Raw genomic sequence first — 17,472 nt, forward strand, 5'->3', positions numbered from 1 at the left:
CCTTGACCGGAATCGAACCCGGGACCCTTCAGTCCACAGGCCGACGCTCTATCCACTGAGCCAAACCGGTTTCGGCACCGTGTCTTTATTTTATAGCCAGATTTCCACGAGGCAAAGTAAGGGCATGGTCAAGATGTTTACAACATTCTCATGGGTTTCGAATCTACTCAATTACATGCACCTGATCTCTATCAAGCCCACATCACTCAGGCACGTGGGACCAGGTGTTCGGACCATAGGTTCAAGCTTACGACTATAGCTGTTGGCTATAATTGTGCTGGGAGGGCTCTGCCTTCCAAGCTGGGACTTGCACGTGGCCATGAGAGGACTGGGCCCTCTCATTAGTCCGAGGCTTGAACCTGTCCAAACACTGTAGCTGCTCTCCACAATTGTTGGTACAGAATTAAACTTACATGGAAGTGATAGGGGTTCCAGAGGAGTTATGTGTATTAAGTATTTACAGACATGGATAAAGCTAGGCCTTTTGGGCCCATATCAGCACAGTGTCATTATGAAGTAATTGAAAATTAATTTGGATCTTTTCTGGACTCTTAGAAATGGCGAAATGGGCTCACACCCATTACATGTAAGAAAAATTCTTAGAATCATCTCTCCCAGTTTTCTCCCTCCCTCCCTTTCTCATGCTGCATTGCTCCCAACTCCCAGTTGCTCTTTCCAAACTTTCCCAAACTCTCTTAAATGCAGCTGTTAAATGTTCTATTCCTCATTAAGCATTCATTCTTCTGAATAACCCACTTGGCTTTTTACTATTAATTAGACCTCCCAGTCCTTCATTTTCTCCTCCTCTTTCATGACGTAAGCTGGGGAACTCTCTGACCAAAGACATGGTTCTCTGTATGCACAAGGAGAAGAGAAGGATCTGTGAATCTAATGGGTGTTTTTTTCATGGCTCAGTTATAGTTTTCTTTTTAATATTCCAGGCCCTTCACACCTGTGGGAGAATATAGTGTATTTCCTCTTTAGCTCTTTCTTATCTTTCACTTCCTTTGGCTGATTATACAGAATAAAGAGATTTTAAAAACATACTAATTCTGTAAGTCTACAGAAGGGTTTGTGTTTTCTGTAGATGTTTCCCTCTCTGGCAATGTACACATCCTCCTAGATGGAGCAAGGATCCCAGGGGAAGACAAAGAAACAGGAAAACGACCGACGAGCAGGTAGAAATCATGAAGAAGAATGCTAAAGCTATTGGGAGCTCATCTGAGTGGACCCCATAAAGACTGGGTAAGTTCTAGTCGTCTCAGGATGTAACTCACCGTGACTTAATGAGAAGAATTAAGAAATGCTTTACACATGCTCTGTACATGTGTGAGCCCATTTTCCTTCTACAATGGACCCAAATGTCCAAAGCATAACCAAGTGATTACATTCCATTTTTCAGATAAGAAAAACTGAGGCTAAGAGAAACCAAATAATTTGCCCCAGCTTCCATAGCTAGAAAGTGGGCGGCCGCGTCTGGCCACAGCGCCACCTATCGGCGCGGAGAAGAGGCCAGCCCCAGCGGTCACCCATTCCAGTTCTTGACCACCCGTTAGGGACGGGCTCTTTGTACAGCAGCCTTCACCAAGACAGCTCACCTCCTTTTGGCATTAGATTGTCAAACGCAGGTGTGACAAACTTGAAAGCATGTGCTTTCCTTATAAACTCACAGTGACTTTGGAGGGGTGAAGGAGAATTGAGACGTGGCATTCACAGGTGACCTATGAAGGTGGGCAGAATTCCCACCGAGGAACTGATTGGGAAGGACATTCCAAACAGAGGGAACAGCCTGAGTGGAAGGAAAGATGATGGGGTGTGATGTGACAGCACAGACCACGTCTGGTAGAGGGGAAACAAGGTTGGAAAGGTACATTGGAGCTGGAGGCCGAGGGCCTTGATTGTCAAGGGAAGACATTTTAATTTATTCTGCAGGCAAAGCTTTTTGAACAAGGGAGTAACATGAGCATTGATGAAAGGCAAAGTTTTAAATAGTGACAATAATACTAATTGACTGGGGGAGGGATTTTCACTCTGAAGAGCATTCAAAGGTTTTAACTCAAATGGCATCTTTTTTTTTTTAATATATTTTATTGATTTTTTACAGAGAGGAAGGGAGAGGGATAGAGAGTTAGAAACATCGATGAGAGAGAAACATCGATCAGCCGCCTCCTGCACACCTGCCACCGGGGATGTGCCCTTGACTGGAATCGAACCCAGGACCCTTCAGTCCGCAGGCCGACGCTCTATCCACTGAGCCAAACCGGTCAGGGCTCAAATGGCATCTTTAACATTAAAGATGAGCTTAGGTCTTGATCCAAATTTAATAATATAGTTGACTGGTTTTCACATCCTTTTCATTGTTGTTGTGTGAGTATCAAAAATTATAACAATAGCTAGAGACACAGAAACCCAATCCATAAAGCCAAGTGTCTGTCCTTTGGGTGGGCACATCCCTAGACTGGAGATGGAAGCAGAGCGCTTTAATGTTTGAAGACAATAGCCATTTTCATCATCCACTATATTAACCAAGGGAGCAAAAGACAGGAAGCAAGTTAAATTCCCATCACAAGGAAACTGGTTAAATAGAGTATGGTACAACCATGCAATGACAAACTAGGCATTTAGAAAGTGATGTACAGCTGCATGTGTTGATATGGAAGAATGACCACTTTACATTTTAAGAGCGAGAAGCGTAGAACTCCATATAGAATATGAGAGCATGTGCATTAACAATAGAATATATTGATTGAACTATATGAAATTGTTGATATTCATCCATCTCTAACCTATAAGGATGGCAATTGCATATGGTTCAAATTATTACATATATATGCTTGAATATGTCCAGAAAATTTTCTGAAAAGTTTACCCAATAAACCCTTAGTGTTGGTTACTTCATAATAGTACTAGTAGTTTGAGGGGGATGGGGCATAGGGATTTTTATTTTTCACCGTATCCCCTTCTTTTCTGATTTATTTTATTTTATGAAAGATTGCTCAGCTAATCAACTCCCCTTTCTCTGACTCTACACTCACCATGTAATTTCTGGATGTAATTTTACCTACGTAGACAAAAAACAATGACCAGTAAACATGATTACCTTGTGCTCTTGACAGGTATGTTTCTCAGTGTAAAAGACATAAAGATGATTTTTTAAAACCAGGATTTTGAATTATGAAATGCAAGTAATGATTCACTTTAATAAACCCCTAGTTCAGTACTATTAATGGACAAAGGCAGTGGAAGTTACCAAGTAAAATGACTCAGAAGGGAAAATTCCTGATATTCATGAGAGCTTCAAGTGAATCAATGTGTAATAATTTCACTATAATTCTCCCCTTGTCCCATCACTCCTGAGGTGACTCACTAACTATAAATGTTTTTGGCCTTTTATTTCAGGTTGGCTTTTGTTAGCATTGAAAGAGAATGCCTTTAATTAAAAAAACAACAACACACACACACACAGCTCTACTGAAGTGTAGTTTACATATAATAAAATTTACCAGTTTAAAATGTACAGTTTGATGAGTTTTGATAAATGTGTGCAGTCATGTAATCACCACTACAATCAAGATATAGGACATTTTCATTTTTCTAAAAAATTCTTTTGTATTTTGTATTACTTAATCCCCTTCCCTGTCTTCTCGTCCTTGGAAACTACTGATTTGTTTTTTGCTTTTTCTAGAGTTTCATATAAAAGGAATCAAATAGGAGGTAGCCTTTTGTGTCTGACCTCTTTCACTTACAATACTTTTGAGATTCATCCATGTTGTTTATATCAACAGCTGTTCCCTTTTATTGCTAAGTGGTAGCCATTGTATTTATAAATGACAATTTGCATATTCATTGACTTTTTGATGGACATTTGGATTGTTTTTTGCCTATTATGAATAAAGCTGCTATAAACATTCATATATAGGTGTTCCTGTGTATGTTACCATTTCTTTCAAGTTAAATGCCTAGGGTATATTTACATTGAATTGTAAATACATTAAACTATAGCTCATTGAATTGAATTATAAGTATGTTTACCTTTAACCCCCAGCAAAATGGCTGTGTTGTTTTGCATTACTGAGATCAATGGTGAGATTTTCAGTTGTTTCACATATTTACTAATACTTGGTGTTCCTAAATCTAAAAATTTTAGCCATTCTAGTTGGTGTGTAGTGATACCTCATTGTGGTTTTAATTTATATTTCCCTAATGACTAATGCAGTTGTTCATCTTTCAGGTTCTTGTTTTTTTTAAAAAATATATTTTATTGATATTTTACAGAGAGGAAGGGAGAGGGATAGAGAGCTAGAAACATCGATCAGCTGCCTCCTGCATACCTCCCACTGGGGATGTGCCCGAAACCAAGGTACATGCCCTTGACCAGAATCGAACCCAGAACCCTTCAGTCTGCAGGCCGATGCTCTATCCACTGAGCCAAACCGGTTTCAGCCAGGTTTTTGTGTGTTTTTTTTTTAAATAACCTTCTTTGGTAAAGTGTCATTTCAAATCTTTTTCCCATTTAAAAAAGTAGATTATTTGTCTGAATACCAATCCTTTGCCAGAATGTTTTGCAATCTTTTTCTCCCAATTGGTGGTTTGCCTTTTTATTTTTTTAGCATGTCTTTCAAAGAGCCAAAGTTTTAAATTTGATGAAGTACCACTTATCAATATTTCCTACTAGAGGCCCAGTGCATAAAATTCATGCATGGGGTGGGGGTCCTCTCAGCCCAGCCCACACCCTCTCCAATCCAGGACCCCTTGGGGGATGTATGGGCCTAAACTGGTAGTCAGACATCCTTCTCACAATCCTGGACTGCTGGCTCCTAATCACTCACCTGCCTGCCTGCCTGGTTGCTCCTAACTGTCCCCAGCTGCCAGCCTGGTCACCCCCAACTGCCCCCTCCGCTGGCCTGGTCGCCTCAACTGCCTCCCCTGCTGGCCTGGTTGCCCCACGTAGCCTGCTTGTTCAGTCGTTTGGTCATCCCTCACTAACTCCCCTGCCAGCCTGGTCGCCCCATGCAGCCTGCTTGTTCAGTCATTTGGTTGTCCCTCACTAAACCCCCTGCCGGCCTGGTTATAGGCAGCCATCTTGTGAAGCTGTGAGGGTCAATTTGCATATTATATAGGATTTGTGTCTTCTCTAAGAAATTTTTGCTTAACCCAAAATCACAAGATTTCCTTTTATGTTTTCTTCTTATGATATGAGATGAGGATCAAGGTTCAATTTCCCCCCAAATAGATATCCAACTTCTCCAGAATCATTTGTTGAAAAGATTGTCCTTTCCCCATTGAATTACTGTATTATTTTGCTAGAGCTGCCACAACAAAATACCACACACTGGGTGGCTTAAGCCACAGAAATGTATTTTCTCACAGTTCTGGAGGCTAGAAGTCCAAGATCAAGTTGTCAACATGGCCATGACCCCAGTGAAGGCTCTCCCTGTTTCTTTTGGATCTCTGAGGCCCCAGGCATTCTTTGACTTGTGGTTGAATGAATGAGTAAATAAGTTTCCAGTGATGAGATGACTTAAATCAAACTGCCAACACATACAAACAGATGCATGCACAGTACTGCTCATGGAAGCATTGTATTATATATGAACATTTGGAATAGTGTGGTGAGAAATACCTACTAATAGAGGATTGGCTATGTAAATTATAGTACATTTATACGATGGCATACTGTACAGCTATAACAGATGGTGATACAGATCTGTATTCATAGAAATGACAAGTTATCCAGGATACTATGTAAAGTAACAAACAAATAATCCCCAGAGCACAATCTATTGAGTGGGTTGGAGAGCTCATCTCCAAGAGTAAAATTATAGTTCCATAACTTGCATGTATCTATGTAAAGCTTGGTATCCAAAACTTATCAAAATGTTAGAAATGATTTTATCTACAAGGTGGCATTTTAAGAAATACTTTTTCTTCTTTGTGTTCTTTAAGTATTTCATGGTGAGCATGTAATCATTTTATATTGACAGTTACATATAAATTGTCTGGTCACTGGAAACTCATTCACTTATTCATTCAACACAAATTGAACTTCTACTCTGTTCCAGGCACCTCTAGAGCCTAAAGTATGCAATTGTATTTCTTTCTTACATGTGATATGCAATCTTATTCCAGAACTGACTACACCATTTACTTCTCACTTGGAGTTGATAAGAATGACTTGATGAAATAAGATATAGTTTTTATGGGCTGTTCCAGAATGCCTGGCCCTTGGGTTTACTGAACTCCCTTCTCCTCTAGAGAGTACCATTTTTGCTGCACCCACAGTTGACTAACTGTATCACAATGAAATCCAACAAGGGTCTATTATCATCAACCATCACCATTGAACCAATGCCTCTCTTGACACTTCTGCCTATCAGATGCTCTTGGAGAGTTGAGGCCAGTGGTAGATGCTCAGTGAATATAAGTAAATTGACTTTCCTTAGCAGGTTTCTGAATACACTGTCCAAACAGATGTCATTTCCCAATGAGGAATCCTAGAGACCACAGGAGGCATAGCATTCAGAACAATGGGCCCCATTCCAAGTGCTGCCTCCACTTGGCTGATACAGTACTTCCCAAATTTTCCACAGGACAGTGAATTGTGTCAAGGGGATCTGGTGGCATAGTCCTGTGCAGTTATTAAAACCATAAAATGTCTTTGAAGTTGGCTATATTATTTTAAAAATTGGAATTTTGCATTCTATTCTACATCTTTTTAAATGTATTTTAAAAAGAGCATCTTTAATAAGAAACATTTTTCTTTTCTTTTAAGTAAAACTGAGTATTGAGGAAGGTAGACGTTGTTTATCCAGCTTTGTATCCTCCCTTGTATACCCCAGGTTTCTGGGAACCCCAATTTGAAAAGTGCAGGCTCTACTATTTTTTTGTTCTTATCTACACTAAAATAAGGACACAATTTTTCGACTTAGCTTTTCACTAGCTTTAAGTTACAATGCAGAGCAGGGGCCCCAAGCTGCCGTGTGGATAGAGCGGAGGAGGAAGCTGTATTAGGATGTTTGCCACAATTAATAGAAATTTACTTGAGCTACAGACATTGAAAGAAAAAACAAAATCTGGAGGCAGACTTTATTATAAGGATATGGGGCGTTTCCGAGCCCAGGGAACAGACACCAGAAGGTTGGCTGGATTCAGTCTCTGCACATTTCCTTCTCTCCACAGACTGGCGCCCCACGGTCCTCTGCACATGAGGAGAAATGTAGCCACCCTCACTTGAACTTCCAGACGTGTAAGACTGACATAGTCCAGGAAAAGTGGCGTTTGCAGAACAAGCTTGGCCTCCTAGGGCCCACCCACCAGTTTTTCCCTAGAGAACAAGGAAGTATATGTTGGACTGACACCACGGAGGGCAGAATCAGTCAATGAAATGAGGTTCTATGTGAGTAGAGCAGAGGTAACCAGAGATGACTGATTGGAGGATCTTTTTGTACACTGCTTTGAAAACAATGGTCCAGTCTAATCTCGTTGTAGATGCCTATGGTTTGTAAACATGTATAACTATGACTGACCTCTTAATAAATTACAAACTAAGTTTTGTAATAAAGATCAAATTCTTGACTCCTTTTATTATCCCTCCTGAACATGTCATGTGGTTTTAAAAATTTAGACAAAATTTAGGGTCTGTTAAAAATAATTGAGGCAAGTCCTAATGAGAGAATTACCAGGGAACTCTGGAGGACTAATTTAAAAATACCTAGTATTGTACACATGTATCAGACAGCAGCTATGACCCCACTTTTGATTTGTTGTGTGCATCTAGGAACCGCTTGGTCTGTCACGCTGCATCTGGTATATAAGTGGTCGAACAAAAATGGGCCAACATGAACAGATTTTATCCCCCTCTTAAATCCTTCGGTGGTTCCAAATTCCTTTCTATGGCATATTGAGCCCTTCATGACATCACTTCCTGGCTCCTTCATACACTTCCCCCCACACCCCTTTACTAATTGCTTTCAAATATTAAGTCATGGCCTGTTAGTGGGGTTATGAAATCAGTTTGGCAGGTTGCTACCAGTGTTTTCAGAGTGGAGGGTAATAAAATAGAAGAGGACATGTATGGGACACATAGCATCATTTTGTGAAATACAAGTTTTTGATGTATGTCACTGTGTGTATACACTGAGTGGCCAGATTATTATGATCTCTGAACGCATAATAATCTGGCCATTCAGTGTGTGTGTATATGTTAGAGGCCCAGGGCATGAATTTGTGCATGGGTGGGGTCCTGCCAGCCTGGCCAGGGGCATGGGACATGGGCGGTTTGACCGGCCTGCCTGCTGGTTGAACTCCTGGTCGAGGGGACAATTTGCATATTAGCCTTTTATTATATAGGATATACACTGAGTGGCCAGATTATTATGCGTTCAGAGATCATAATAATCTGGCCATTCAGTGTATGTACCCAGATCATGCGGTTAGATTCTGTTTTTTGTTATAGGTTATGATCCAAGTGTCTAAAAGCTACTGCTCCAGGTGTGGCCTCTGCAAGCTTGCTGCCTGCTCTTTCAGAACGGCATGCCTCTGCACATGGGAAGTATTTTTCCTTGTAGGGCTGGCAAACCCTGACTTGTTTTGAGTATACTCAAACAGCACTTCCGATGCAAACTTTTGGATCATCTCCAGGTTATCAGCAATTGGTCTCACAAACCTTTTCTACTGATTCCGTCTGTAAGCGTCAGAAAGGAGTGCCCATGCCTTACTCATTTTCAGTTCCTCAGTGCTTAGCATGGTCAACTCATAAGAGCTTATTAAATATCTGTAGGGAAGCTCTAAGCGCAAGGAGCTGCTACTTACTTTTTAAAAACAGTTGAAGCCTGAAAAGGAGTCTCTTCAAAGTTTAAAACATATTCTGCTAAAACTTATTTTATTAAATGTTACTTTACCGACTGCGATTATATTCATTTTACATTGTAATAAAAAATAGCTAGGATAGCAATGCATCTCCAAGAAAGCTGTTTAAATCGCTGCTTTTATTATTTTTATTTGCTACTAATATTCTTCTTGTAAGAAATACAGAAAGCATGAGAAATATACAAAGCATTTTTTTTTTTTTTTTGCTTCCGTTGAGCTTGTGTATAAGAGAAAACAATGAACTGGACAATGACATTTCAACACCGATTCTTAAAAAATAACAAATTTTCCATTATCTGAAAATAAATACCTTAATTTGCATTCTAGCACCCAGTAAGACATCCAGTTTCCAAAGGATTATTGATCTGCAACCCTCTGAATTTTCTGACATGTTACCTTTGCCACTGCAGTGTTCACTTTTGGCAGTTCTCTCTCCAAGGAATTCTTAGAGTAAGGCACATGCTAGAATGGCTACCTTTGACCTCAGAAACCCGGGGTCATAAAACATTCTTTACTTGAGGTTTGAAAATGGCTAGTGATGGGGTATCTAATGGAAGTTTTGGTGGCCATTGGCTTGCATATTTCATCTACACAAACACCTACTTTTTTATTTTCTTCTTCAGTCTAGATCAACTGACCTGCCTTTTCATTTACTTATAGGGAAGGAAGCAAGATTATCTAGCTCAGGGTACTATGAAGAGGATAACTTTACAGATGCTTTCTTTCTTTCCTTTTTTTTTTTTTTTTGCCTCAGGAGGGTTTTCTGTATGGAAAGGAGGGATGGTCACTAGAGTGAGACGGTCCTCCCCATTCTGTTTCTGTCTACACCAGAGGCCGTTTTTCTTTAAGGGTAAATGATCCTGTTATGTAGGGAGATTCCCTGCTTTCAGAGAGCTGCACACACCCCCTCCCCCACTTTTGGAGAGCACAGGGTTTATGTACCCTGTGAGGAAGGGTATCCAGCTGAACCAGCCAGGCCAGTATGGTAACTCTCAACCTTGTGTACAGAGAAAAGAGCAGAGCCTTATCTAACATCAAGCCATCTGCCAACATTCTTGTAAGACTGTGTTCCAGGCAGTAAATTTCCACACTGCTTCTCTGACCTGCTGAACCCGAAGCACCAAACCAGAGCATTCTGTAGCAACATGAGCAAACGGAATGAGAGTAATTTTGCACCTTTAATAAACATGCACCCTTATAAGTCTGTACCCTGATATTAAAATAGCGGAATGAGTTTCAAGTATGAAGAAATACAGTAAAAGGATAGCCTGTAAATGGACAGAAAGCAGCCTGAAATGTGGTTTGTATTCTTGTTTAGTTTTTCTCTTTGTATCACAGCCCAAACTGAATGCTCTGTAGAATGACTTGGCTTAAAAATCAATGTATGTACAAAGATGCTAGAGGGCATTTGGGATTGGTGTTGTGAGCAGACTGTGCCCAGCACCAGGAACCTTCTCTTGATGACTGTGGCCAGCTGAAGGTCCAGTAAGGATGGTGGCCAAGCCTGAGCACACCTGTGATGCCGAAAGTATCTCTCATCATGTCCCTGACGCCCAAAGAGCAGCAGAGGAGGACGGAGAGCACCACATGGACTGGCCAGGATGAGGGAGGGAGAAAGAGATGCAGGGGATGGGCGAGTATTGGCTCTCCTGGGCTGGTTCACACAGCCTAGATCAGTGGTCGGCAAACTCATTAGTCAACAGAGCGGAAAACCGCGGCTCACGAGCCGCAGTTTGCCGACCACTGGCTAGATTAGTATCTGACATTCACATGCACAGTCTCTACACCTCCAGAACTGTAATTTCACACACAGAAACCAACAAAGCAAATGTCCAAATTAAGATTTTTTTCTACTCTTAGAACATTTCCTAGTCTAAGAAAAAAAAAGCTCACTGGGTGTGACATCCTTGCTGAAACCTAGAAGAACGTTTTCACTAGGCCCTATGGGAATGCAGAAACACGACTACATTTCACACAGCTCAGAAATGATAATCCTGCAAGACCCTCTCGTTCTAACCTGCCCTCTACGGGCACTGGTACTGTGCTTTTCTTAACACACCCTGCTCTGCTAGACCAAACACTTACCATTTAACCTTCAGATCAAAACCTAAAACACCAGAAATGCAACAAGCTTTTGAGGTTGTTGGGAACTGTTGGTTATTAAGATCCCACTGCTGACTATTGTACACGCAGTCCTTGTTTTTACTACCAGACTGGGTTGCTTCTGCACAAAACCAAGTCGTGTGAAGCACAGAAACTTGGACTTCTCCATCTAGCACATTCTGGAAGCTTCAAGGCACCAGCTGACGGTTCTGCTTCTACAGAAAGCTCTCGCACTGCTCTCCCTGCAACAGGACTACCTGTTCCCACTACTGCACACAATGCCTATGAGGGCTCTAGATGGCATGTGGAGGCTCTTCTCCAGGCCAGACAAGAGGCTCTGCACAGCACCCACGGTCTCTGCCTGGCATCAACTCCGATGGCCATCTGGCAGAGTTCCTAAAGTAAGGCAGTAGCTGATGCTTTTCTGCCTGTAGTTTTTATTGTTGCTATATTTTCACACTATATTATCATATGCATATTTGACAAAAGAACAACTACAAAGTCATTTGCCTCAATTCCTTTACATAATGATAATTAAAACATCTAGACACAAAAACACTCTATCTATAGACTTAAACTCTACTGTCATCTTAAAATGCGTGCAGCTTACTTGGGGGCGTAGTCTAATTTTTACTCCCTTGGCTCTGTCAAGACCATGGATCATGAAGGTTAAATGCATACCCTAATGCGGTCTACCTTCAGCTGTACTTTCACAGGACTAGTGTGATACAGAAATAAATAATATAAATGAATAATAATAGAAATAATTTATGCAAAAGTAGAAAAACTTGAAATACGATATTCTTCACCATGTTAAGTGCTGATCCTAGGGGTAACTGATGCTATTCTCTCCATGTACTAATGAATTTATTATTTGTCATAGCAAAATAAATGAATACAAATAAGTGAGGAACTCTAACAGTCATGTATACATTGTTGCAAACACAGGACCAAAATGAGAAGATATATAATGCACTTGGGGGGGGGTGTTCAATAAATGTATTATTGCTGAAATCTATTTTCATTATTCAGAGACTTCAAGGTCAAATTCAGAGTTGCTGGTGAGCATAGAACTATTGCTAGCTAATACATGTTATAACATTTCATAAAACTTAAAATCAGGAACTTTCAAGTGAGGGTATAAAGGGTATCTTCAGGACTGACTGTAACCTAAGCACATAAAAGGAATTTGGCTAGAAACCATGAGAGCTAGAACTTAACAGTGTGGTTCTACCAGTATGCTTGCTGATTAGTGCTACAGTCATAGTTCTTGGTAGTAATATATACAGTTATGTGCCCCCTTTAAGAAAAAACCTACATTTGACAATCCAAACTCCTAAAATAAAGGATTATTTGCTTAACAAAACAATTCACACAAAAGTTCCTCTAACCAGGAAAATCCCCTACTACACGAGATACCTTGCTTACATACCTTTAATTACTTGACAAAAAAAAAAAAAAGAGAGAGAGAGAAAAAAAGGAACAAGAGAGTTAGGAGCTTTTGCCAACTGAGGATGAAGCAGAAAATAAACAAGTTGCACAACAAAACCCCTCCAGGCATATCTTTTGCCATCATATATATGTAGAATGATACAAAATTAAAAAAAATATCTCCTGTAATTATACATATCCTCTTAAAAAAAAAAAAAGCAACTGAGCTTAGAGCTTGAGATGCCTGCTTGATAGACCGCTTCATACAGAGCAGCATCTCTTTATTACCTGAACTCCCGGAGCATTGTGTTGTACTTATTTATGCACAGAAGACACCCGTTTACTTCCCGGGACATTTGACGTCCGGAAGTTGCAGAACAGATGCCTCTGAGACAGCAGCAGGTGCGAGGACCACGGCCAGTTTCCAGCCTGGTCCGCACGGCGTTTCAGCACGAACAGGTGAGCGCGGGCGGTCCCGGCCAGCTCCGCCCACTGCGCACCACAGCCAAAGGGGCGGGGCGGGGCAGCGCGCCCCGAAGGTTTTCGGGCAGAATTAAGACTGGCCCAACTGATACCAAATTCGTGGTTTGAATTCGGCCTTACATTGTAACCTGCTTCAGTGGGGTTTTAAGCAGAGGGACGAGGCCGATGATTTACCAGAGTTTTTGGACAGCCTCTAGTGTGTGCGTTATTTGGGTTCAGTGTGAATTGCTGAGACTTGCCTGCTGGCCACCCTTTAGGAAAGCTAAGCAGGCACTATGGAATTTCTCTCTCCCCTCAGGAATAAACTGCCTTCTGTTATGATGTGTTAAGGAAACTCCGAAAAATACTGTAATTTCCTTCCTCCTAAATTTCAGTGACACTACCTGGGGAAAGGGACTTCTAAAATGAACTAAAACCTAGGGGTTTAATGGGTTTTTAGGCAGACCTGTGAATAAAAACATGAGTATATGGATATCTATATTTATATCTAGAATAAAATTGCCAAGAACTTCACAAATGGAGAAATTAAAGACTTGTGTAGATATACTCCTAAATTATCATACTCATATATCTAGACAAAACATTTTAAAATTATAACTTCTTGTGAATTTACACTTGGGATTATACAAATGTAAAAATTAGTAGGTCTTTTAGTATTTCAGGACTGTGTCGGCATAGCCAATTCTTTAGAAAAAATAGTTTTGCTATTTAGTAACTGATGTGCTACTTATTTTGTTCATCTGATTTTTAAATTAGGATTAAGAATTGAATGAATGTCTAAAGGCCATGATGGCAGGGGATGTCGGGACGTGAAAGCAGCAAACAGGGGCTTGGTACGTGGCTGGGGCACTGGTGGAGTGTTACACTCCTAACAAGACCTAGTGCTGCCTTCTTAGTAACAAGCCTGTCCACCTTAGAAACTTCTGCACCTAGAAAAGTGAGGTAATTAGGCACCTCAAAAATGTTTCTTAAATAAATGAATGCCTAAGCTTTCTTTATCCACTTAAATGATCAAAATGAGAGGATTATCCATCCTCCAGAAAAATTTAATTGCAATCCTTCAGAACTTAGCTAACGCCTAAAATATCTAAGTTACAGAATAGTGTGAAGACTATTTGCCTCCTAAAAAACAAGTGCTAGACAAGAGTTAAGTATGTGCACAAAAATACAATTAGAATGAAGTCTTCAGAAATACCTCGTTAGCCTTGCTCAAATTCCCGCCCCCTCCAACCCCCCTTCCCAGCCTCCATGGAAAGTGCCACCTTGTGGAATATACTGGAATAAAATAAGCTCATCTCTTAGGAGAGTGTGGATTTTAGAAGACCTTTGTATCTCTTTTCTCTACAATATTAACTTCCAATTGCTGTAACAGAACTTAAATTGCTGCCTGAAAAAAGCCATTATTTATTTTCAGGTGGTCTTGTTTTCTTCTTGAAGGCTAGAGCACCAGTATCGAGGAAACAAGTATGCTGATGGAAGTCTGTTCATTTATCTAAATTAACTCCTTGGATTGCTGAGAAATAGAAACCATTTTGAAAAGCCCATTCATACTTCATTAAAAAACACACAAACAAAAACAACTAATTGAGAAAAATCAGAACCCTCCTCTCTTTGTTGTTTTCCGAAGGTCAGATGATAGAAAAGGCCAAAAGAATATTTTTGGTTTATTTTCTGAAAAAGCAGATGTTAGAAATGCTTGAGATATAGGTATGTAACAGAACTAGGTTGAAAACTGCATTGATAAGAAATGAAAATGTTATTTTCTTATGCTTTTGAGGAAAACACCATTACTAATCTTCTGAGGACTCACATTGCTTGACAGCTTTTTGGTAGCCTCAAGAAGTTTTTCCACTGCGGAGAAGAAATATGGAACTATCTTCCTACTCGGATATCTGCATGCATTAAATGCATATGCACATGATAAATGGTTTGGGTTTCACAATTATTCAAAAGTCCTGGTGGCATAGGAAGCACATGCCTTTTTAAAATTTACTTTTTTTTTTTTTTTTTTTTTAAAGAACAATCTTAGACTTGCATAACAAGTGTAGCTTCATATGGCTGCTTTTTTCCATGAAATGAGAAAGGAATACAGATGGTTCAGTTTGCTCAGCTCAATTTTTGAAATGGTAATTGTTTGAAATGGCTTTTCCAAGTTCATAGTTGTCAGATGACTTCAATATCAATTCTTACAATATATTTGTTAAAATATGTCCCTCAAAATATATTTCACTTTGAAATATCCTTCTTTGAATACCTTCATTTTCTCTAGAATTTCCTCTATCGACTGCTTGCTCTTTTTTTGATTTTTAAAGAATTAGAAATCATTCAACATCTTTATTTTTATATCACAATGTAAAACATGCATTCTTATGAATTCTAACAATATCTATGAATTGGTAACATTTCAATATTTTCTTTCCTAAGTAAATATTCTATAGTCTCTATATTAACACAATTAAGTAATTCTCGGGGCTTATTAAACTTTTAACATTATTCTTTCTTAGAGCCAAGTATGCAACACAAGCCTACTTTTGGAAAATGTGTGATAACTCTCATGTGCTTATCATAAAAATAGTCAAGTTGTCACTTAAAAGAAGCAATTCTTTGGAGAGAAAAAATTTAATATGTTTATATTAGGAAGCTTACATGATTAAATTTCCATAACGGGTAGAAATTGCCATTACTGACTCTTACTGGCACTACTTTTAAGAGAAGGAGCTATAGTTGGTTAAAAGCTTATTTTAAATACATAATTTAAGATTCAAAACGTTTGGTACAATTTAAGTGTTTTTCTCATCATTATGGATAGGACCACATCATAGAGTCAAACTATAAATTTCTCTATTAAAAAGTACATGTTTTCTTTAAAATATTAACATCCTGTGCATTCTGAAATATTCATTTTTACTTAAAACAAAAAGGCTGAGATTCTATTCTTAGGTGAATATTTTAAACTATTTTTAGTAGGTCACCTGGGGCTAAACAAAAAGCCTGCCATTCACAGTGCGTGTTTCCTGAGAGAAAATCATGAGAATGAAAGAATTGTAAGTGGCCCTGAGCTTTCTTCCAAAACTGGTTCTTTGCTCCTTGAGTTCCCACCCACTTCAAAGGAGAGACGAAGTGGGAGGCTCCAATGCACCCGGTTCTTACAAGCTCTTAGAAATTGTGTTTTTAAGGTGATAGGGTCAGGTCTTTATTAACCTTTGCCATGCAACAGCTAGCTAACATGACTAAAGGGGCAGGTTTCTCTTTCATTCTTTTTAAATGTAGTTTTTTACAAGTCTACCCTGCACAACAGTTCCCACAATGCCTGGGCTGCCAGGACGGAATATGATATAGAAACTATCATGTACATTCTTGGACCAGTCCTGCAGAGAAATTCAAATGTGATTTCAAATTGCTCACCATATTTCTAATGCTATAAGCTGCTTCCATGTAACTCTGGGGCAGTCTGACCTTTGCAGCTGACCACTGCCTAGCTTCTGGCAAAGATGTCTGAAAACATATGTCACAGAATATGCTGCATTCAGTAAGTTTGCACTCTGCTATATGCTTCAAAGAACCTAACGGCAAGAGCGCTTGTGTGGGATCTGGATTTCAGACGTGGTGAGCCTGATGGAAATCACAGAAAACAAGAGAGTAATCACTCAAGTGTCACAGCCACAATCATGGAAGAGCTGGGACAGACTCTTAACAAGTTCAGAGAGGCTGAGATGCCCTCTCATTCTGCCTCGCAGAAGATAATCTGCCAAGGATCTAATACCTTAAAGTTTGTGCTTTAAGTTTTCTTTATAAACACTACTGAGAAATGACCCCAAAGCATATGCTAGAAATAGAAGTTGAGCTCTTATTTGTTTAAAATTCTAAAGAATGCTGAAAAAAATTCCAGTTTAGAACAGCTGCATTTTTCTAGAGCAAACTTATGAAAACTTTTGCAAAAGCAAAAACTCAAGTTATGTTCACTCTAGCCATGAATACTAACAGAAAAGCTCATAATCAATCAGTGTAGTGAGTTTTAAAATCCAATTTCTAGGCCCACATCAAAAACATCTTTGTATATTGCTCCAAACCAAAAGAAAAGACAGAACTCACATTTCCATGGGAGACTGCCAGCCTACCTAGTCCTAAATGCTCTGGATTCATTATATCTCAAGCATTTACAGTGGTGACAAAACATAATGCTGTCACAATGAAGAAAGTGTAAAACATTCTTATGGACCATCTTCTCATCCGTATCTTTATTTTATTTATTTCTAAAAAATATATTTTTATTGATTTCAGAGAGGAAGGGACAGAGAGAGAGAGAGAAACATCAATGATGACCATCATTGATCGGCTGCCTCCTGCACGCCCCCTACTGGGGATCAAGCCTGCAACCTAGGTATGTGCCCTGACCAGGAACTGAACTGTGATCTCCTGGCTCATAGGGCAACACCATATCTTACTTTAGAATAATTTTCCTGCTCTTCAAGTTACTGAATCAGAACACTATTTAAAAAAATGTATTAAAAAGAATGGTTCCTGATCCTAAAAACTGTCAAGGAGAAAACTCCCAATTTTTCTCTTGTTCAAGACAGTCATATACAA

Source organism: Plecotus auritus (assembly GCF_963455305.1).
Source record: "Plecotus auritus genome assembly, chromosome: 4".
Classification (NCBI taxonomy): Eukaryota; Metazoa; Chordata; class Mammalia; order Chiroptera; family Vespertilionidae; genus Plecotus; species Plecotus auritus.